Genomic DNA, 24530 nt, shown 5'->3' with positions numbered 1-24530 from the left:
CACTATTACATGCAAAGATCTCCTCCTCAGCATGGGGAGGAGCGATCGTTATGCCATCTCTCGTCCTCATGCTGTCTAGTTGTTTACCGGCAGAAGATCATAACTAAAAACCATGATCTGCTGCCAACAAATAAAGATTTTTAAACATGCTGAAAGATCTGATTGCGCCAAGAACGAGCATTTGCTTGTCTATTGGGTAATCGGCAGCAATATTAGGCTTTGTTCACATCACCATTTAGCCTTTCTATTCTCCTGCTCCGTTTAGGTAAATGGAGCAGGAGAATGGAGAGGCTGAACAGTGATGGCAGTAATGGAAAGGCTGAACGAAGCCTTAGACTGCTGAACACATCAGGATGCTTGGGTTGTTTTACCAAGCACAATGGAAGACAATGGGAGAACCCAAGCATTAAACCAGGTACCCCCTGCTCTGTAGAGGAGAGGGTGTCTCGCTTACAGAAAAAGGTTACAATGGCAGCCTTGTGCAATATGAGACATTCAAACACAGCTCACATCTGACTGAGAGCCAGTAAGCCTCAAAGTTGCTTCATATCTGTTGGATGGCTTGGGTGGACCTGCGCACTTAGATCATTATCATTAGGGTGATAAAAAGTTTTCTGATTGTCCTAACATAATATTCAATAAACTTTCTATATAGTTGTGTCATGTAAACTCATTTGCATAAACATGGGCATATGGGAAAGTGTCATGGAACCATGAACCAGACGTACAACAAGAGATAAGTGGAAAATAAGAAGGTTTATTGAAGAGCAAGCCGTAAGCAAAGTCCGAACGGATGGCTAAACCGAAGCAGGGTCTTGCGAAGACAGAGGTCAGGAACCAGAAGGGTAGTCAGACGAAGCCAGGAACAGGAACCAACGGGGTAGTCAGACGAAGCCGGAATCAGGAACCAACGGGGTAGTCAGACGAAGCCGGAATCAGGAACCAACGGGGTAGTCAGACGAGGCCAGGATCAGGAACCAGAAGCAGCAGCAGTCTTGGAAGCATGTGAACACAGGAGGACCAAGCAAGGAACTGAAGCCACAGACCTCCTATATATATGAGCTGGGCATCCAGCTCCTCCCAGTGGGAAGGAGGAGCCGCAGGGTGGGAGGCTACAAGAAAACCCAGAAACCAAGATGGCCGCCAGCACATGTCAAACGAAGGGAACAGCAAGGAGGTAAGACCATGACAGTACCTCCCCCTCAAGGGCCCCTCCTCCGCGGAGTAAGGAACGGTTTCTGAGGGAAGCGTGCGTGGAAGGCTCGGAGCAAGACAGGAGCATGGACATCTGCGGAGGGAACCCAGGAACGCTCCTCTGGACCATAACCACGCCAATGGACCAAAAACTGCACCCGGCCGCGGACCAGGCGTGAGTCCAGGATATTGCTCACCTCATACTCCTCACGATTGCCCACTTGGACCGGACGAGGCCGAGGAATCGAGGAAGTGAAACGATTACACACCAGTGGCTTCAACAGGGAGACATGAAACACGTTGGAGATCCGCATGCCAGGAGGAAGCGCAAGGGCATAGGCTACCGGGTTTACCCTGCGAAGCACTCGGAAGGGACCAACAAAGCGAGGCGCCAGCTTGGGAGTGGGCACTCGAAGGTTGAGGTTGCGGGTGGACAACCATACGCGGTCTCCGACCTGGTAGGAAGGAGCGGGCGCTCGTCTGCGATCAGCCTGGAGTTTCTGGCGCTGCGCAGAGACCTCAAGGGACCTCTGGATCTGTACCCAAGAAGCACGTAGGACGGAAAGGTGATCCTCCACAGCCGGAATATCCTGGGGAGAGAATACCTCCGGTAACACGGCAGGTTGGAACCCATAATTGGCCATGAAGGGAGACGTCCCAGAGGAAGAGTTCACCGCCGTGTTCCTGGCAAACTCAGCCCAAGGCAGGAGGTCAACCCAATTGTCTTGGTGATCGGAGACATAGCAACGAAGGAATTGCTCCAAGGCCTGATTTGATCGTTCTGCGGCCCCATTGGACTGAGGGTGGTAGGCCGAGGAGAAAGAGAGATGAATCCCCAACTGGGAGCAAAAGGCGCGCCAGAACCTGGACACAAACTGACTCCCCCGATCCGACACAATCTCCTTGGGCAAACCGTGCAACCGGAAGACCTCCCTGGCAAAAATCGAGGCCAACTCTTGTGCAGAGGGTAACTTCTTGAGAGGAACACAGTGGCACATTTTGGAAAACCGATCCACAATCATGAGAATGACCGTATGGCCTCGGGATGCAGGGAGGTCCACAATGAAATCCATCCCCAGGTGTGACCATGGACGCTCCCCGGTGGCTATGGGTTGCAAAAGGCCCAACGGAAGGTGCCGAGGGGACTTACTCTGGGCACAAACGGAGCATGCCGCTACATATGCGGCGATGTCGGAACGTAGAGAAGGCCACCAGAACAGACGTGAAACCGCCCAGGACAGCTGATTCTTTCCAGGGTGCCCCGCGGCCTTGGAGTTATGGTAGGTTCGCAACAACCGAGTGCGCAACTCCTCAGGCACAAAACATCTGCCGTTGGGTCTCCCAGAGGGAGCACCAGATTGAGCCGCCAAAATCTGCTCACCCAGAGGAGAAGTCAGGCTGGTGCGAATAGCGGCCAGGATCTGATTCGGGGGTATGACCGTAGTCGGAATCGACTCCTCCCCGGACAGCTCGGAGTACTGCCGTGATAAGGCATCCGCTCTGATGTTCTTGGAGCCGGGTAGGTAGGAGACCACGTAATTAAAACGTGACAAGAACAGAGCCCATCTGGCCTGACGTGGTGTCAATCTCTTGGCCTCAGAGAGGTAGGTCAGATTCTTGTGGTCCGTCAGGATATGCCGCCCTCAGGTCGAGTTTGGTAAAGACCGTGGCCCCTTTGAGGCGATCGAACAGCTCGGAAATCAAGGGTATCGGGTAAGCGTTCTTGATCGTGATGCGATTGAGACCCCTGTAATCGATGCAAGGCCTCAACTCGCCGCCCTTCTTTTTCACAAAGAAAAATCCAGCCCCTGCCGGGGACGAGGATTTGCGAATGTGTCCGCGTGAAAGGGCCTCCCTCACGTACTCCTCCATGGCCTCATTCTCCGCTACCGACAGTGGATAGACTTTGCCACGAGGAGGAACGGCACCGGATTGTAACTCTATGGCACAATCGTATGGGCGGTGCGGAGGTAGGGCAACCGCGCGCACCTTATCGAATACATCCCGGTACTCTTCGTATTCAGGAGGCAACAGAGAGTCCGAGGAAGTACACAGCAACTTGACAGGCCCATGGATGCAACTAGCCCCACACTGCGGTGACCACGAGAGGATCTCGGCCGATCTCCAATCGAAAGTCGGATTATGCTTCTGGAGCCAGGGGTACCCCAAGACCACCGAGTAGTGTGGAGACGAAATAACCTGGAGACAGACCGACTCTCTGTGAACGGCACCAATGGCTATCCCCACTGGAAGGGTCTCATGAGTCACGTGTGGCGGCAGAAGGGGTCTGCCGTCTATCGCCTCAAGAGCCAGTGGGGAACCTCGAGGCTGCAGAGGAATGGAATTGGCGGCAACGAACACTCTATCAATGAACAAACCACCAGCACCAGAGTCCACCAACGCCTGGGTCGTCACCGAGCCCCCGACCCAGGAGAGGACAACCGTGATCAGTGGTTTGTCAACACGGGAAACCGGGGACGAGGAGACTCCACCCAAGATCTGCCCCCGACAGGACCTCAGGTGCGAGCGTTCTCCCGGACGGTTCGGACATGCCAACCGAAAATGCCCACCGAGACCACAGTACATGCATCGGCCCTCGCGTCTCCGGAGTACCCTCTCCCCCTCAGACAGGCGAGCAAACCCCCGCTGCATGGGTTCACCCCCAGACAAGTCATCCCCAGGAGGCGTGGGAGGAGAGGAAGGCACGGGTGGGACAGCAAACGTAGGCGCCAATCTGTTAGGAGACCTCCGCAGGCTCTCCTTAAAGGAAGGTCTCTCCCTGAGTCTGGTGTCAATCAAAATCAGGAAAGAAATAAGAGACTCGAGCTCCACTGGTAGGTCCTTAGCTGCAACCTCATCCTTCAAGGCATCCGAGAGACCATGAGAGAAAGCAGCGACCAGAGCCTCATTATTCCAGCCCACCTCTGCTGCCAGGGTACGAAACTCAATGGCGTATTCAGCTACGGATCGTGAACCCTGTCTGATGGACATAAGGAGCTTCGCAGCAGAGGCAGCACGAGCCGGCACATCGAATACCTTCCGAAGAGAAGCAACAAAACCGGAAAACTCGGCAACCACCGGATTGTTGTTCTCCCATAAAGGGCTGGCCCAGGCCAAGGCCTTGTCCGAGAGCAGCGAGATCAAGAAGCCCACCCTTGATCTCTCAGTAGGAAAGGCATGTGGCAGCAACTCGAAGTAAATGCCCACCTGGTTAAGGAAACCTCGGCACTGAGTTGGCTCTCCCCCAAAGCGCTGTGGAAGGGGGGCAGAACCGGTCATACCCCGAGACACCGCAGGCGCAGCAACAGGTGTCGGGGTAGACTCTGGCGCAACAACCGGAGCGGCAGTAGGAGCGGGCCCAGGAGCGACAACCGACCCATCGGCAACTGAAGCTAAATGAGCCGTGCGTTCAAGCAGGGTTTGCAACGCCACAGCGAACCGACCCAACAGGTGATCCTGCTGATCAAGTCTGGCAACCAGCGTAGGTAGCGAGGGTGGCCCTGTACCGTCAGAATTCATGGCTTGGTCCTTATGTCATGGAACCATGAACCAGACGTACAACAAGAGATAAGTGGAAAATAAGAAGGTTTATTGAAGAGCAAGCCGTAAGCAAAGTCCGAACGGATGGCTAAACCGAAGCAGGGTCTTGCGAAGACAGAGGTCAGGAACCAGAAGGGTAGTCAGACGAAGCCAGGAACAGGAACCAACGGGGTAGTCAGACGAAGCCGGAATCAGGAACCAACGGGGTAGTCAGACGAAGCCGGAATCAGGAACCAACGGGGTAGTCAGACGAGGCCAGGATCAGGAACCAGAAGCAGCAGCAGTCTTGGAAGCATGTGAACACAGGAGGACCAAGCAAGGAACTGAAGCCACAGACCTCCTATATATATGAGCTGGGCATCCAGCTCCTCCCAGTGGGAAGGAGGAGCCGCAGGGTGGGAGGCTACAAGAAAACCCAGAAACCAAGATGGCCGCCAGCACATGTCAAACGAAGGGAACAGCAAGGAGGTAAGACCATGACAGAAAGACATGCAAATGAGCAGAATCAGCCTTGTTTTTCAGCTGAAAAAAACATTTGCATGGAAAATTTACAATAAAAATTTTCAATTACAATGTAATCTACACTACTCATGAACAGCGCCATCTATTGGATTCATAGTCTTATGTTAAGACTATAAATCTAAAGGATGGCACTGTTCAAGAGTCATGAACAGCGCCATCTATTGGATTCATAGTCTTGTCAAAAGACTATGAAACCACTACCATGAGACTACATGACAATAAATCCACATGAACTCTGAAATGAGACACTGTACACCTCCAAGAATACCTATAATAAAAATAAAACTTTAAACCACATCACCTGCGGGGATGACGTGATGACGTAGTGGACGTCGCGCTCCCGGCTTTCCCCGCTGCTGAGCTACACCGCTGCCACCTCGACTATGCTGGCGTCTCTGTGCCGAATCCTCCATCCACCTTCTCTGTAACCGGGAACGGGTGATCAGCGTTGTTGAACCGCGGCGCTGTTATCGACTGCTGGTTCGGATGTGGGGGGTGCCTCTGGTTCCTGCTTTTTGTCCAAGCCTGCATGCTGCTGCTTGTTGTTTCTGCCATTCCCGACTCTGCGCTCCTGCCTCCTTTTTCGCCCACTAAGTCGATGTGAACAGTTTGTTGTCTGGAGGTTCTTTTTTCCTTTACCCCCGTGGACTGTGCCTCCGGCTCCTGCCTGAACTGCTACCCCCCCTTTGGTGCCGTGAGTAACCTCTGTGTTCCCCCCCTATTTGTGTTCCCCCCACCTAATGGATTGCTGGAGAAGATGATAAGCTGATAAGCTTCTCTTCTTTAGTGACTAACCTCCTCACGATTGCTGACTCCAACTAACCTTGAAACGGAGTTTGACAAAATTGCACATGATCGCACATGATTACAAGAAAGTGAACTCTAAAGTTTAAAGTATAAGGTGGAGAGGGGAAAAAAAAAATAATAATAATAATAAGAGGGGAAAGAGTATAAAGAAGAGTGGACACAAAAAAAAAAAAAAAAGGGGGAGAGCGAAAAAAAAAAAGGAGAAGAGAAACAGAATTAAGAAGAAGGCACTTTAAAAAAAAAAGGGAAAGGGGGATAAGGAATAAGGAAAAAGGAAAAAGTAAAAAAAAAAAAAAAAGAGAAAGAAGGAGAGCAAAGAAGAAAAGATATATATTTAAAGGAGAGAAGGAGGCGGAATAAGGGGGAAAAAAAAATAAATAAAAAAATAAAAACCAAATAAATACTCCAAAAAAAATTAAATAAAAATAAATATTTTAAAAAAAGGAATAAAGAGGAATAAGCTATGGGCCCAAAAGCCTTTAGGCGTTCGACTGATCTATCAGGTCAGAAACATGGGTCCAAAACTGCTGAACCAACAAAATTGGACCAGTTTCTGAAGTCCCCAAGGGTCAATACGAGGGGTGGACAAAAGGAGTTTTTGGAAAAAAAAAATTATGAATCGGAGGTAACAGACCTAGAAATACAAAAAGGCGCTAGATACCCTGAAGAGGAAGATGGAATAATGGGGGAAGCAATCCCTAATGATAACTCTTCACCGCTGGAAGAAATACTCCTAGCGGTTAAACAGAACGGGGACCTAATACAGGTGGTTACAACCCAACTTGGATTTATTCAAGTTGATGTGGGACTAATAAAAGATGAATTGTCCAAAATGCGAGACAGAGTCAACACCCTTGAAAGTTCTGTCACCCTAATACAGAAGGAATCCAAAAAAATAAATACGGAAGTTTCTACACTTAAAGTGGAATATAATCTCTTGAAGAAAAAGGCAGTGGACCTGGAGGATAGGTCACGAAGATATAATGTGAGAATAATAGGGATCCCAGAGGGTGAGGAAGGAAAAAATCCAACTGAATTTGTACAGAAATTAATTCTTGAGAACTTTGGTAAAGAGTCATTCTCTCCTCTTTTTATGATTGAAAGAGCCCATCGGGTCCCAGGAGGAAAACCAATTCCAGGGAGACAACCTCGGTCAATCCTTGCTAAGCTACTGACTACAGGGGACAGAGATGTCCTCCTGAGAAGGGCGAGGGAATCCTCACCGGTTCTGTATAACGGGATTAGACTGGCCTTTTTTCCTGATTTTTCGAAAGAAATACAAGAAAAGAGACGCACATTTATGACTGTTAAAAAGAAGCTAAGAGAAAGGGATATTAAATATTCTCTTATATTCCCGGCCAAATTGCGGATTGTTTTTGAAGATAAAATCTTTTTTTTTGATACCTCAGAAGAAGCCGCGGATTGGCTAGAGCGAAACAATCGATGACTCAATTGGGTTACGATCGGGCGGGAATAATTAGTATTATAAGGGGCTTATACCCTTAAAAAAAAAAAAAAAAAAAAAAAAAAAAATATATATAGTTTTCTTTGCTTCCTAATCGCGGTGTGGGGGTGGCTGAGTGGGGGGAGGGTCGAGGGTTGGTCATAGGAAAGAAATCTACTACAATATGTGGTGGATTGCATGTGGAAGGGGGGTGAGGGGTAGGAGGGGGGTGAGGGGAGGGGGGGGGTGGGGTTGGGCTGTGGTGCGTCAGGGTAGGTGTAGTTTCCCTTGTTTTAGTTTTCTTTGTCTTGTTCTTCCTCTTTCTCCGGTTTTTCCATCTGACCACTGGTAATGACGCTGACTAGAATTCTTGCTTGGAATATACGTGGTCTGGGAGATAGAGGTAAGAGACAAGCGATTTTTGATTTAACTCAGGCCCACCTACCAGCAATAATTTGCTTGTTAGAGACCCATCTTACCGAGGAGAATACTAGAGTGCTCGACAGGGGATGGGCTGCGCACACGTTTCATTCCACCCTCTCCAATTATTCGAGAGGTGTCACGGTGCTGATACACAGACTTATTGATTTCGTTTGTGAGGCATCCTCTGTTGACCAACAGGGGAGATTTATTTTCCTATATTGTAGGATAGGGGGGAAGATATGTATCTTGGCCTTTGTCTATATCCCTCCGCCGTTTTCTCTCTCGGTTCTTAACTCTCTTCTACTATTCATGGATAAATGGCCAGAATGTCCAACATTGATTATGGGTGACTTTAACTGTGTCATCGATCCTCTTTGTGACAGGGTTTCTACGAGAGCTAGGAGTGATAGTCCGCTCCGGGGGTCCCCCCTGGCACGGTTCTGCATGGAGATTGGATTTGAGGATGCTTGGGAACACCTGAGACAGGGGAAAAGGGCTTTTTCATGCTCTAGCAAAGCAGGTAAATCATTGTCCAGAATAGATCTTGTATTGATTAACAGTAAATATGTGAAACTTATAAAGCGAATGAAATATGAAACAAGGTCAATATCAGATCACTCTCCGATACTAATTGAACTATGTCTATCTCAGGAAAGATATATACCAAAATCTCCCTTTAGATTAAATCCCTATTGGTTATCAGTTATAAAGACGCATGAAGCAATTCGAAATGACATAGGCCGATTCTGGGATATTAATTACGGCTCAACAAAAATTCAAGTAGTATGGGACACCTATAAGGCGTATATGAGGGGATTGATGGTTAGTAATATCACGTACCTTAGAAAGGAATATGGAAAAAAACAGAAAAATCTAGAAGAACACGTAGTGTTGGCGACAGAATCCTTCCAGATGCATAAGACGGAGAAGAATAGGGAAAATATGCAAAGAGCCACACAAATATATGCTAAGTTTTTATTGGATAAGGCCCAACAGAACCTTTTTTTAAGGGGCAAAAATACTTTACAGAGTCAGGGCGACCTGGTAAACTCCTCGCTAGAGTAATCTCCAATCAACAACCTAAAAAACATATAGATAAGGTTCGATTGAGTGATGGTAGGATAGTCACTTCACAGGGCCTGGTGGAGAAGGCTTTTCTTGACTACTTTGTTGATTTGTATAAAGCTGACTCCAACATTACAGATGATAAGATAGATCTTTATTTAGATAGGATCAAGTTTCCAACAATTACCGAGATGCAAAGGAAAGCAGCTAGAAATGGAGGTCTCAATTCAGGAACTTGAGGGAGCTATTAAATTATGCTCAACTAACTCCACCCCTGGCTCAGACGGGCTTCCATATGAATTCTATAGTAAATATGAGGACTGTATTCTTCCCAGACTATTGGAGGTCTTTGCTGAATCAACAGAGGAGGGGATGCTTCCAGACTCAATGATGGAGGCCATAATAATATTAATTCCAAAAAAAGGCAAGGACCCTTTAGATTTAGAATCCTATAGACCAATTTCACTGCTTAATGCAGATGTAAAGCTTCTTGCGAGGGTCCTGGCCACAAGGCTCTCCAGGGTCATTTCCTCCATTGTGCATCCTGATCAGAGTGGCTTTATACAAAACAAGGGTACACACCATAATTTACACCGACTCTTCTCTAATATCCAGGCCCCGGGGGGGACTGCCCGCTCCATCCTGTCATTGGATGCTTCTAAGGCCTTTGACAGGGTGGAGTGGCGCTTCCTCTGGAAGGTTCTTGCTAAGATGGGCTTTGGGGAAAAATTTATACGTACTCTTAGGCTGTTGTATAGATCCCCAAGGGCAAAACTGAGTCTCAATGGAATTCTGAGTAGTAGTATTGATCTAAACAGAGGCACCCGACAGGGTTGCCCATTATCTCCCCTGTTATTCGATATTTATATCGAGCCCCTTGCGTTGGCCATTAGGCAGGATGACCAGATTAAAGGATTTGGTACCCTAGGAACACAGGACCGCATCTCACTATATGCAGATGACATCCTGTTTTTTATAGATCATACGGAAATCATTCTTCCTAGGATTATTCAAATGGTTAACGCATTTGGTGAGGTATCTGGTCTCCGAATAAACTGGGCAAAAACTAGTCTGCTCCCAATAGATCCCCTGCCACAAAAGGAGGTTCCTGCTACACAGTTGGATATTGTTGATACTATTCAATACTTGGGTTTGACTATATCGCCTCGGGTTGAAAATTTTGTACAACTCAATCTGATCCCCATAATGGTAAAGATCAGAGCTAAAATAGGAATCTGGCTGAAACTTCCCCTATCCAGAGCTGATCGAGTTTCACTAGTTAAAATGGTGATATTACCACAATTTCTTTACGTGCTCAGGAATACACCTATTTGGATACAAGACAAACATTTTAAACTCATGGAAAGAATAATTAATGATTTAATATGGGGAAGAAAGCGAGTGCGAATTAAGCTGGAATACTTGTATAAATCAGTGGAGTGTGGGGGTTTAAATCTCCCCTACTTTAAAGGGTATTTTATTGCAGCCCAGCTATTGAGGTGCTATGAATCAGAGGACAGTGCACTCCTGGGGAAGCTGGTAACTAGCCACGCTCATAACAATATTTTTACCTTGTTGGAATCCGGGCTTTTGAAGAGCTATGAGCAAGGCTATAAAGAGACTATAAATCTACTTCTGAAAGTGTGGGGTATAACTAGGACATGGTTGAAGGTTGGGGGTTCACTCACATTTACGCCTCTTTGGCATAATTTCTATTTACATAGGTTAGATGATATAACAGCTGACACTTTTTGGCAGAAGAATAAAATATTATATATTTCACAGGTAGTTAAAGATAGAGAAATTAAATCCTTTAGAGAAATGACACATAATATAAGAAATCTCTCATGGTTTAGGTATTTTCAATTGCGATCTGTACTATCCAGTTTGGACGATAAACGTCTGCTGGAAATAGATAATTTATCTTTTTTGAATGATTGGGTAGGGGGTACACCTTCTAGAATAAAGATTTCCAATATATATAAGTTATTAATTAAGGCACGGTTTAGCGATACACAATCACCAGGACAAAAAGCATGGGAAGCGGACTGCCCGCACTTGCGAGTAGAAGGGTGGGAGAATATTTTTGGGAATCTGACTTCAGTATCCCAGAACTTTAACCATGTCCTAATACAATTTTACATTTCCCATAGACTATACATTACTCCCCTATGGATGAATAAATGCGGGTTGAGAGCCACATCTAACTGCCCCAAATGTGATATTGTAGGAGCAGACTTCCTCCACATGGTTTGGACTTGTCCAGAACTTGTAAAATACTGGAATAGTATTAATAATTGTATTATCCATAAACTAAAAATTCGAATTCCTTTTGAACCTCATGTATTCGTGCTTAACGACTTTTCCAAATTAAAAAATCACAAGTATCAAAAGATCTTTCTGAGCAGAATATTGATGTTGGCTAGAGTTCTGATTAGTCGGACCTGGTTTGCCCGATCCACTCCAGACATAAATATATGGATAAATTTAACTGATAAGGTAAAAAATTACGAGAAAATCATATATAAACGGAGGGAAGTTGAGGACCAGTGGAATAGGATATGGGGTGGCTGGAAGATTGACTAACTGAGGTCATGTTGGTTTGTTTATGGGGGTCCTACCTTGACGCACCACAGACTAGGGGGGAGGGAGGGGAGGGTTTTTTATAAATGCAACTAAAAGATGAACTAACTATATTTATATTTATCTACATTTGGTTGGGTCATTAATAATTGAGGGGTTGTAAAAAATTTTGCTGTTAATGTTTTGTAATTTTCCCAATAAACTTTAAAAATTTAAAAAAATAAAATAAAAATAAAAATAAAATAAAAAAAAAAAAAAAAAAAATAAACCACATCACCTGTATAGAAGGGGGGAGGGTTAGGGGGGAAGGGGAAATGATTACTGCACTTTTTATATGTGTTTTATCTTTGTTTCCACTGCACATATCTGTAAAAAAGGAATATGACCTGTAATTTGATCCGATATGTACCTTTGAATGTAAATGTGCAAATTATATCAAAACCTAATAAAATTTATAAACAAAAAAGACTATGAATCCAATAAATGGCGCTGTTTATGAGTAGTGTTGATTGCGAATATTCTAATCGTGAATTTTCCATGCAAATGTTGTTTCAGCTGAAAAACAAGCAGATTCAGCTAATTTGCATATGCTCACAATTATGCAAATTAGTTTACATGACAAAACTGTATAGAAAGGTTATTGAATATTATGTTAGGACAATCAGAACACTTTTTGTCACCCTAATGATAATGATCTTGGTGCGCAGGTCCACCCAAGCCATCCAACAGATATGAAGCAACTTTGTGGGTTACTGGCTCTCAGTCAGATGAAAGCTGGTTTGGAATGTCTCATAGTGCACACCTGCCATTGTAAGGTGTGCTGACTGTATCTGTCTCATGGATAGATTGTTGGCTTGCACATGCCTAGCTTTTGTGTGGTTGTCTAATGTATATCATAGGTAATGGGAGTCCAAGATGCATCCAGAAATTCTTCCCATGCTGTTTTTTAACCATTTTGGTGGTGTTTCCTTCGATTTCTAACCTTTCTCTGTGAACCTGACATCCTCTCTTGTTCAGAGCAAGGAGTATTTGGTTTAACGCTTGTGTCTCCAATTGATTTTCATTGTGTTCAGATGTGCCAAGCATAGCGATGCTGGAGCCGAACTGCTGTTTGGCTGACCATGCTTGCTCAACACTACTAACGAACGTTCCTACGAATGCTGTTTAGAGATGAATGCCCAACAATTGCCTGGTATAATATAGGCTTAATGCTCAGGAGAGAATAGTCAGACATGTTTGAATTTGGTACTTTGATTAGGATAGACCGTGGTGGCGTCTGACCTACTGTATCAACAGAAAAAAGGGGCCACTATGCTTCATGGAGTAGAGTATATGTCATTTCAAAAAACTTTTGACATTCTGACTTTTTCTATGAGCTCATCTTTAGCTATAAACGATAAACTTTGTTCTGCAGAGTTTTCCTGCCCCCTCAATTTAGTGATCTGTGGTGGTCTTGATACTCTGGTCCCTAACAATCAAAATTTTGGCCACCTTTAAAGGTGTAGTGCCACATCCATACATGCAGTTTAGATCACAAATAATAGATACCTATGAATGAAGTAATACATTGTTCCTGCAGTCACCTACAGTCCAACTATCTGGATATTACAGGGCAGTAAATTGTAGAGTAGGGCGACAAGGGATTGGGGGAGGTGCAGGAGATAGAGAGGGATGTTTCTGTTACCATTATAACTGTGTGTACCACAGGATAAATGAAATCCCTCCTCTCTAGGGAGCTGATGGCCTCTCGCTTTCTCACATAGTGACTCCTTTTTAGCTGCTGCTCTCTGGCATGAATGATTTATAAGCCTGCTACTTCTGGATCTCACAGGGTTTCTGGTTTTTCAGTCATTGAGTATTTCTTGGGAGGATTGGAACCCAGAAGGACATTCTGTTTCATTTCACTTGTGCTGCATAAATGTGAAGTTGGTTTGAGGCGGCTGAGACTGAGTGCCAGGATAAGTGAGGCAGACCATGGCCGGGAGAGTTTAAGGCTACGGATACACTGTCAGTTTTTCATGGCCATTTTGCATTAGTGTGTTCATTCATCTTCTGCCCATTTTGCATCAGTTTTTAACGACCATTAAAAACGGATTAATTTCATAGAATTTTTTTTTTATCCCAATCCCTGCAATGCCCTCATTATATAAAATGTCCCCCACAGAGTGCCCTCAGTATATATAATGCCCCTCTGTGGTGTCTCCTGGTCATATAATGGCCCCCTTAGTGCCCCCAGTATTTATAATAGCCCCCATAGTGCCCCCAGTATATATAATAGCCTCATAGTGCCCTCTGTATATATGTCTTCATAGTGGCCATAATAATGCCCCCCATTAATGTCCAATAATGCCCCCACACCACCCCTACCCACAGTAGTGTCAACAAGATATATATATATATATATATATATATATATATATATATATATTATACAGTGCCTTGCAAACGTATTCACCCCCTTGACTTTTTTCGGATTTTGTTATATTACAGCATTAAGTTCACTGTTTTGTTAAACTGAATTTTATGTGATGGATCAGAACACAATAGTCTAAGTTGGTGAAGTGAAATGAGAAAAATATATAAATAAAACTATTGTTTAGAAATAGAAAACAGAAAATTGTCTTGTGCGTATGTATTCACCCCCTTTGTTAGGAAGATCCATAAAGAGCTCTGGTGCAACCAATTACCTTCAGAAGTCACATAATTAGTGAAATGATGTCCACCTGTAGCAATCTAAGTGTCACATGATCTGTCATTACATATACACACCTTTTTTCAAAGGCCCCAGAGGCTGCAACCCATAAGCAAGAGGCATCACTAACCAAACACTGCCATGAAGACCAAGGAACTCTCCAAACAAGTAATGGACAATGTTGTTGAGAAGTGAAAGTCAGGGTTAGGTTATAAAAAAATATCCAAATCTTTGATGATCCTCAGGAGCACCATCAAATCTATCATAACCAAATGGAAAGAACATGGCACAACAGCAAACCTGCCACCAAAACTCACGGACCGGGCAAGGAGGGCATTAATCAGAGAGGCAGCACAGAGACCTAAGGTAACCCTGGAGGAGCTGCAGAGTTCCAGAGCAGAGACTGGAGTATCTGTACATAGGACGACAATAAGCCGTACGCTCCATAGAGTTGAGATTTATGGCAGAGTGGCCAGAAGAAAGCCATTACTTTCAGCTAAATACAAAAAGTTGCGTTGTGAGTTTGCGAAAAAGGCATGTGGGAGACTCCCAAAGTGTATGGAGGAAGGTGCTCTGGTCTGATGAGACTAAAATTGAACTTTTCGGCCATCAAAGAAAACGCTATGTCTGGCACAAACCCAACACATCACATCACCCAAAGAACACCATCCCCACAGTGAAACATGGTGGTGGCAGTATCATGCTGTGGGGATGGGACTGGGAAACTGGTCAGAGTTGAGGGAAAGATGGATGGTGCTAAATACAGGGATATTCTAGAGCAAAACCTGTACCACTCTGTGCGTGATTTGAGGCTAGGATGGAGGTTCACCTTCCAGCAGAACAATGATCCCAAACACACTGCTAAAGCAACACTTGAGTGGTTTAAGGAAGGAGAAACATGTAAATGTGTTGGAATGGGGAAGTCAAAGCCCAGATCTCAATCCAATAGACAATCTGTGGTCAGACTTAAAGATTGCTGTTCACAAGTACAAACCATCCAACCTGAAGGAGCTGGAACAGTTTTTCAAGGAGGAATGGGCAAAAATCCCAGTGGTAAGATGTGGCAAGCTCATAGAGACATTGCTGCAAAAGGTGGCTCTACAAAGTATTGACTTTAGGGGGTGAATAGTTATGCACATTGACTTTTTCTGTTATTTTATCCTATTTGTTGTTTTCAACACAATAATAAATAAAAAACATCATCAAAGTTGTGGGCATGTTCTGTGAATTAAATGATGCAAACCCTCAAACAATCCATGTGAATTCCAGGTTGTGAATACGAAAAAAGTCAAGGGGGTGAATACTTTTGCAAGGCATTGTACATATATATATATATATATATATATATATATAGATAGATACTCTCCTTATCCACTTGCACGCGCAGCATCATGACGTTGCAGTACATCATGTGACATCACGGTGTAAGGTCTTGCTGCCTTTAGTAAGGAGCGAACCTCCCTATGTATGCAAGTGGATGAGGCTTTTTTAAATATTTATTATAGTCTCTGAATGGCCGTTAGACATTGCATTCTTTTCTAAATGTCCGTTAACACTGAGCCTATTGATTTTAGTGGGTCCATAATGGCTGTGAAAATAGCCAAAAATAGGACATGGCCATAAAAAAAGGGTAATGTGATTAGTCCCATAAACTTTATTTGGCTCTGAAAATGGCTGTGTGACAGCCATTACAAAAATGGTCATCACACGGCTGATTTTCATTGTTGTGTGTGCAGTGTCCCACTCAGTGATGGTCGTGGGCTCCTGTATAACTGTGGGCATTTGTGTAATTATGTATGGATGTATCAAGCTGTAATTCCTCATAGCAGGCTGTTGCAGTGTTTTTGCATCTATTCACCCCTAGGTGGTGCTGACACCACATATATATAGAGCTGAGGGTTTGCTAATACTAAAGAAGAACAGAGAGGAAGAAGAACAGTAAAGGAGAAGGTAGGAAGTTAATGGAGATGTGGAACAGCACAAGTCCAGGATGTAGCTGCCACTTTAGCCCCTTGGCCCTGATCTAACTGAGGGAGTATAGGCAAATCTCTTACAGCTACCTAGCACGGACCAAAGAGTCAATGTATGGATAGAGCAAGTCTAGTGGAGGTAAACGCAGCATTAGTTTATGGACTCCACAGCATCAGTGGCCGGGAGAAGCCTAAAAGCACCTGGACACAGCCAGACGACTAGGAGCAAGGTTGTCCATTACCACATGCCTCTATGGACATTGTGGATCAGAGTATATGAAGGCATCCTGTACAAATAATGGAGCAGAGGTTTTTGCCTGCCGTTAGGGAGACCGCCCTGTGGATTGCTAATTAAGGAGGTATTATATCCAGTACCTGAGTGCTAGAGTCTGGATCTAGTGTAGACAGATATAAGAAAGAACCTTTACTGCCTATTGAAGGACAATCTTAAGAAACCCATTGTCAAGTCTGTTACTAAGATTACAGCTGAGATATCTGGATTATCATCATTGCCTTATAAATGAACTGTACTGATGACTCTGAGGCAAGTGATTAAGTAAAGGTTCCATTGATTTCAACCATTGACTCCTCATTCTTTCTACCACCTGCCTTTGCACCTAACGGCGCTGGCGTCATGAACACCAGGGACCCTGCCTCCACAGCACCTAAAAACCCATTCCACCAACGGCACCTCAACCACCATCTGGCGGGAGTCCCTGGACAACAGAGTGTGCCCTGAAGGAACTGGTGCTGCCCTTCCAAACATTGCACACCAACCCAGGGAGCTGTGCTAACTGTGAGTAAAACTACTACTACCCCCATCAGCCCAACATAGTTCACGTGTTGCCCCTGCTGCCCGGTCCCTGAATGTGATTGTAGTCTCTACAAATACCAAACAAGTATTAAATCAATTCCTACCAGAGGACATCAAGAATCCAGCCAGCAACAAGCTGTATCAAAAATGTATGTAGTATTACAGTGGTTATATTCTTGTACCTAGGAGCAGTATTATAGTAGTTATATTCATGTACATAAGTGTGAATATTATAGTAGTTATATTCTTGCACATAGGAGCAGTATTATAGTAGTTATATTCATGTACATAGGAGCAGTATTATAGTAGTTATATTCATGTACATAAGTGTGAATATTATAGTTGTTATATTCTTGTACATAGGAGCAGTATTATAGTAGTTATATTCATGTACATAGGAGCAATATTATAGTAGTTATATTCATGTACATAGGAGCAGTATTATAGTAGTTATATTCATGTACATAAGTGTGAATATTATAGTAGTTATATTCTTGTACATAGGGGGCAGTATTATAGTAGTTATATTCATGTACATAAGTGTGAATATTATAGTAATTATATTCTTGTACATAGGAGGCAGTATTATAGTAATTATTTTCTTGTACATAGGGGCAGTATTATAGTAATTATATTCTTGTACATAGGAGTCAATATTATAGTAGTTATATTCATGTACAGTACAGACCAAAAGTTTGGACACACCTTCTCATTCAAAGAGTTTTCTTTATTTTCATGACTATGAAAATTGTAGATTCACACTGAAGGCATCAAAACTATGAATTAACACATGTGGAATTATATACATAACAAAAAAGTGTAAAACAACTGAAAATATGTCATATTCTAGGTTCTTCAAAGTAGCCACCTTTTGCTTTGATTACTGCTTTGCACACTCTTGGCATTCTCTTGATGAGCTTCAAGAGGTAGTCACCTGAAATGGTCTTCCAACAGTCTTGAAGGAGTTCCCAGAGATGCTTAGCACTTGTTGGCCCTTTTGCCTTCACTCTGCGGTCCAGCTCACCCCAAACCATCTTGAGTGGGTTCAGGTCCAGTGACTGTGGAGGCCAGGTCATCTGGCGCAGCACCCCATCACTCTCCTTCATGGTCAAATAGCCCTTACACAGCCTGGAGGTGTGTTTGGGGTCATTGTCCTGTTGAAAAATAAATGATGGTCCAACTAAACGCAAACCGGATGGAATAGCATGCTGCTGCAAGATGCTGTGGTAGCCATGCTGGTTCAGTATGCCTTCAATTTTGAATAAATCCCCAACAGTGTCACCAGCAAAGCACCCCCACACCATCACACCTCCTCCTCCATGCTTCACGGTGGGAACCAGGCATGTAGAGTCCATCCGTTCACCTTTTCTGCGTTGCATAAAGACACGGTGGTTGGAACCAAAGATCTCAAATTTGGACTCATCAGACCAAAGCACAGATTTCCACTGGTCTAATGTCCATTCCTTGTGTTCTTTAGCCCAAACAAGTCTCTTCTGCTTGTTGCCTGTCCTTAGCAGTGGTTTCCTAGCAGATATTCTACCATGAAGGCCTGATTCACACAGTCTCCTCTTAACAGTTGTTCTAGAGATGTGTCTGCTGCTAGAACTCTGTGTGGCATTGACCTGGTCTCTAATCTGAGCTGCTGTTAACCTGCGATTTCTGAGGCTGGTGACTCGGATAAACTTATCCTCCGCAGCAGAGGTGACTCTTGGTCTTCCTTTCCTGGGGCGGTCCGCATGTGAGCCAGTTTCTTTGTAGCGCTTGATGGTTTTTGTAACTGCACTTGGGGACACTTTTAAAGTTTTCCCAATTTTTCGGACTGACTGACCTTAATTTCTTAAAGTAATGATGGCCACTCGTTTTTCTTTACTTAGCTGTTTTTTCTTGCCATAATACAAATTCTAACAGTCTATTCAGTAGGACTATCAGCAGTGTATCCACCTGACTTCTCCACAACGCAACTGATGGTCCCAACCCCATTTATAAGGCAAGAAATCCCACTTATTAAACCTGGGAGGGCACACCTGTGAAGTGAAGACCATTTCAGGTGACTACCTCTTGAAGCTCATCAAGAGAATGCCAAGAGTGTGCAAAGCAGTAATCAAAGCAAAAGGTGGCTACTTTGAAGAACCTAGAATATGACATATTTTCAGTTTCACACTTTGATGCCTTCAGTGTGAAACTACAATTTTCATAGTCATGAAAATAAAGAAAACTCTTTGAATGAGAAGGTGTGTCCAAACTTTTGGTCTGTACTGTACATAAGTGTGAGTATTATAGTAGTTATATTCTTGTACATAGGAGGCAGTATTATAGTAATTATATCCTTGCATATAGTAGGCAGTATTAGTTCGATTTTTGTACAAAGAGGGCAGTATTATATCAGTTATATCAGTTATATTCTTGTACATAGAGGGCAGTAATATAGTAGGTATACTGTTGTATATAGGGGCACTATTATAGTAGTTATAGGGCTCTTTCACACGAGTGTGTCCCTTGCAAGAATTGCTCTCTGTGTGAGAGAGGGATCGTGTGGTCTGGACTACAGAAGTGCACAGCATTATCATACAGGTGTCAGTATGATTCTGTTATAGAAAAATCAGGCAGAGGCACACAGCATTATCAATCATAATACCCTTAGCATCTATAGTCCAAACCGCACAATCACTCTCTCAAACAGAGCGTGATTTCTCAGAAGGGCCACACTCGTGTGAAAGAGCCCATATTCTTGTACGTAAGAGCCGGTATTATAGTAGTTACATTCTTGTACATATGATGACAGCATTATACTTGTTATAGTCTTTTACATAGGTGGCAGTAATATAGTAGTTATACTCTTGTATATAGAGGCAGTATTATAGTAGTTGTATTCTTGAACATAGAGGTCAGTATTATAGTAGTTATATTCTTGTACATATGATGACAGCATTATACTTGTTATAGTCTTTTACATAGGGGGCAGTAATATAGTAGTTGTACTCTTGTATATAGAGGCAGTATTATAGTAGTTGTATTCTTGAACATAGAGGTCAGTATTATAGTAGTTATATTCTTGTACATAGGAGGCAGTATTATAGTAGTTATATTCTTTTACATAGGGGGCAGTATTATAGAAGTTATATTCTTGTATATAATGGGTAATAATATAGTATACATATTTGTTTACATAAGGACAGTAGTATCATTCATAGAATTACTTTTAAGGGGTATTCCAGGATATTTATATTAATACCCCACTGATACCCCACACTCGGATCAGCTGTTCCAGAGTAGCTGATTACTGCAGTGCTCGCTGATCGGCAGGGGTGTGGGGTGTAAGGTTCCCACTGATCAGGCATTGGAGGCCTATCTTGAGCAAAACCATCAATATTAAATTCCTGCAATACCCCTGAATTTATAATCTGGCAAGTAGCATGAACAGCATTTCTAACATCAAATTACAACATGCTTATATGTTTTAAGAGCCTGAAGTCTAAGGATTGAAGCATCCGGTGATAAATGCTGGGAGATTTTCTACATGAAACACATTTGGGGTATTTTTTTTATTTAATTTCCTCATATACCGGGTTCAGAGTTGTGTTTATAAACTACCAATGATTATGTTGGACCATTAGGCTGGATTCAGTGGTGCATTAGGATGCTGCACAGGCTTGCACAGGTTTTACCATGAGTTACCACAGTTTCACGATGCAAACATTGGCTGGCAGGTTTTTACAGATGAAATGTGTTAAAAATGCATTTTGCCAGCAATATAAGTGGCTGAATGCACACTGAGGAATACTGATTAGCAATGATCACCCTCTAGTGGTCAATATCAGTAACTGCAGCTGCAATAATATTATTATTGCAGACTTATCGGACTCTCATTCACACTGGCATCATGGTGTGTGTTGTAACAGAAGCAATGACAAATATGATGGATCTGTAACACACCCTGATGAATTCCACTAACTGTGTTATTATGACCATCAATAAGTAACAAGAAGATGACTAAATTGGCCTGAATGCCAATGCAAAGGTAGACCCAGATTTACAAATGTGTCTGCGCCTAGAATCTGCTCAGTTTTGGCACAGTTTAGAGCAATTAGGGTATTTACACTTTTTCCAACTTGCTTGAAAGGGGGTGAAGCTTTAAAATTAAAGAGTCAAAGTAAGCCAACTAATAGCTGGTATAGAGTCAGAGAAAAGTGTCTATCCCCGCACCACATTTACCATCCAGCCTGAGCCGCTGTGATAAATGCGATGCAGGTCTAGACACCCGGTCTAAGCTTACACCTTCTTTAGGATTAATAAATCTGGGACTTAGATGGGCTATCACATGAATAATGTAAAAAATGAAAATTGGATATCGTATAGTACAGGCATGCCCAACCAGGCGGCTCTCCAGCTGTTGCACAACTACAACTCCCAGCATGCCTGGATAGCCTACTGCCATTAGGGCATGTTGGGAGTTGTAGTTTTGCAACAGCTGGAGGGCCACAGGTGGAGCATCCCTGATATAGTACATGACAATCTCTCTAACGAAGCTAGAACATCACATGGATCCAGAAATCTCCACATTCATTGCTCAAGTTGCTCTGCTAGATTTATTTCAAGCTGGCAACGCAGACGGCATGTTCTTCTTCAGGGGTGCGTCCTTTCTGCTGCAGCTGGTGGCAGTTGAAGGATGGAACTGAGCATGTGCTTCTATCTCAGTGAACTGGACAATGAATTTTGATAAAGAGCAAACAGCAGGTGGCGCTATACAGCTAGTTTTCATTGAATAACCCAGCAGCTATACTAAATTTTTAATTACATGCAATTACAAAAGTATTTAGATCCAGGCACTGGTTTGAAAAATGTTGATTTTTTTGTGGGACAACCCCTTTAAGGAGCTAAATGTTACATTTGGCTATTTCTTCGTTATAAAGTTTGTAGATAGAAATGGTTGCCACTGAAGCTCCAACAGAGGCTACCGCCCAGCTTTCCCAGATTTCTGAGTGGAAATGTTATCTAGTTATACAATTACAGGAAAGTGAGGAGGTATTGATCCATGCCCAGGCACATTTGTGGTACAGGCATTACCTGAATATCTGTTATTATAGGTCACATTTCACACCCACAGGTATAAATAAGGGGTCTTTCAGGATCAGAAAACATGGATGCTTGCTGGCAAAAACAGTGCCACCGCTGACCATGGGATATGGATGGTGTTGCAGCTCAGCTCCATTGAAGTGAATGGGGCTCATTTGAAATGATCACAACCAACCCATGGACAGGTGTAGCATTGGTTTGGGGAAAAAGCAGCCATGTTTTTCTAAAACTGGACAGAAATGAGCAGAGAAATACTATTAATATTTAAAAAAAAAACATTAACATTTTTTTATTTTTTTTACCTCATAGCTGCACTTCCCATGGGAATGCTGCTTTGGTCTGTGGCGTCTGTTAGTCTTGTATATCAGCACCGTGTATATATAATACATGTAATCGACTGGTGTCACTGTGGAATTCTGCTCAGACCCTGAAATAGATTTGCCCCACATCTAACCTCTGAGTTACGCACCCTGCCTACTGTACATCACCCCCTAAACCAAGGTTTATAAGGAGTTTCCCCCTTAAACATTGTGTCTGAGAGAGCCACTGTCCCGGTCTTGTGTAACTGTGAGCTCCTGAACCCAGTGTAAAGCCTATCAGCCATGTACTGTACCATGTATAATACTGGCATCTTTCAGTATGAGTACCAGCTCTGCATCTCCAATATGACCTTACATCTGTCTTTCCATTTAATCTACATAAAAGGTTTAGTACATAACATTACTTATTCTGTACTGATCCTATGTTACAGTCTGTATTATACTACAGAGCTGCACTCACTATTCTGCTGGTGGAGTCACTATGTATACATTACTTATCATATACTGTTCCTGAGGTACATCCTATATTATACTCTAGAGTTGCGCTCACTATTCTGCTGGTGGAGTCACTGTTTAGATACATTACTTATCCTGAACTGGTCCTGAGTCACATCCTGGGTTATACTCCAGAGCTGCACTCACTATTTTGCTGGTGGAATCACTGTGTACATGCATTAGATTACTTATCATGTACCGATCTATAGTTTAATTCTGTATTATACTCCATAGGTGCACTCACTATTGATCCCGCCCAAGTTGCCTTCATAATTCTGCACAATATCAGAGCTAAAATCTCCCAGCAGTATTTGCTTGTTACATACCTGTGCAGAGTTTACTTGCATTCTGTGCCAGCTGATATAGGGAACAGTACCTACCCCCCTCAGCTAAGCTGTTAGGGGTTTGATCTGACAACAGGCTTTTGGTTTCTAATCACAACCAGCATAGTTGTGAATGCAGCTCTGGGACATAATCTGCCATTACACACCCTTGCTACAAATCTTGATAGTTAGGCTACTTTCACATTAGCGGTAGCTTTTTCTGGCATGCTGTTCCGGCGGGTGAACAGCCTGCCTGATCCGTGCTACCGCTAGTGCACGTGTGCCGCTGGAAGTCCGTTCCGGCCCCATTCACTATAAAGGGTCCGGAGGTCCGGCCGCAGCACGGCGAACATGCCGAGAGGTGGCCGGAATAAAACGACTACAGGTTGTGGTTTTATTCCGCCTGCCTCAGCATGTTTGCTGTGCTGTGGCCGGACCTCCGGACCCTATTATAGTGATTGGGGCCGGAACGGACCTCCGGCGGCACGCGTGCACTAGCGGCAGCACAGATCAGGCAGGCTGTTCACCCGCCGGAGCAGCCTTCCAGAGAATGCTGCCAGTAATGTGAAAGTAGTCTTATCCTTGTGCAATCTTTTCATTTCTTTCATTATTCCTTTACATCTTCCTCATTAAGAATAGTGAACTTTAACCTGTGGTTCTCTAGCATTGCAACTACAACTCTCAGTGTGTCCTGGTAGGAAGACCACTGATCTAGAGCATCTTCTATCCTGTAGGTATTGGGAGATTACCATATATAACAGGCTGAATATCCATTGTCTATATCGTATCACACTGTTCACATCCACAGAAGTTTCAGATTTGTATAATTTTAGTACATTCGTCTGAACAAACTTTAGTTTCCCTTCTCATAGAGCTAAAAGACATATGGTGACAAAGCAAGAAGGGCGCCTAAACTTAAAGGGGTTGTCCAGGATTAGAAAAAATCTTCTCATCAGTTGTTTGAGGCATTGCAGCTACACTCCATGAAATTGAATTGAATGAAGCCTACCTGAAATATCGCGCACAACCTCTAGACAGGTGTGGCGCTGTTTTAAAAACTGACAACCCTGTTACTCTAATCCTTTAAATCCCTTTAATACAGAAGCATAACTACATACTTCATAGGAGCAGTCCACAGTGCACTGATCCATCGGCTAAGCACTACAGACAGACTGCAGTTGGTAGCAGTGAAGATGTCTCTTGAGATTAAGTAGCGTGGCCCCATCTTCTGACAGTCATGCTTTACCTGGGGGAAAATAACACTT

The 24530-nt window shown here is 43.6% G+C and overlaps 1 protein-coding gene across 3 annotated transcripts in view; it reads right to left on the bottom strand.

Moving 5' to 3' along the window:
- The window catches only part of CHRM2 (cholinergic receptor muscarinic 2), a 221052-nt gene that overhangs the window by 26496 nt on the left and 170026 nt on the right, over nt 1-24530 (bottom strand). The window contains exon 2 of one of the 3 annotated variants that reach the window (XM_044281234.1): nt 24384-24511. The exons of the other annotated variants lie outside the window; for them this stretch is intronic. The gene's annotated coding sequence lies outside the window, so the exon portion shown is untranslated. The remainder of the gene's footprint in view (nt 1-24383; nt 24512-24530) is intronic. 3 annotated transcript variants of the gene reach the window in all.

The sequence above is a fragment of the Bufo gargarizans genome, chromosome 2, assembly GCF_014858855.1.
Source record: "Bufo gargarizans isolate SCDJY-AF-19 chromosome 2, ASM1485885v1, whole genome shotgun sequence".
Lineage (NCBI taxonomy): Eukaryota > Metazoa > Chordata > Amphibia > Anura > Bufonidae > Bufo > Bufo gargarizans.
Note: the sequence above shows the minus strand (reverse complement) of the source record. Positions and strands in the feature narration are given on the sequence as shown.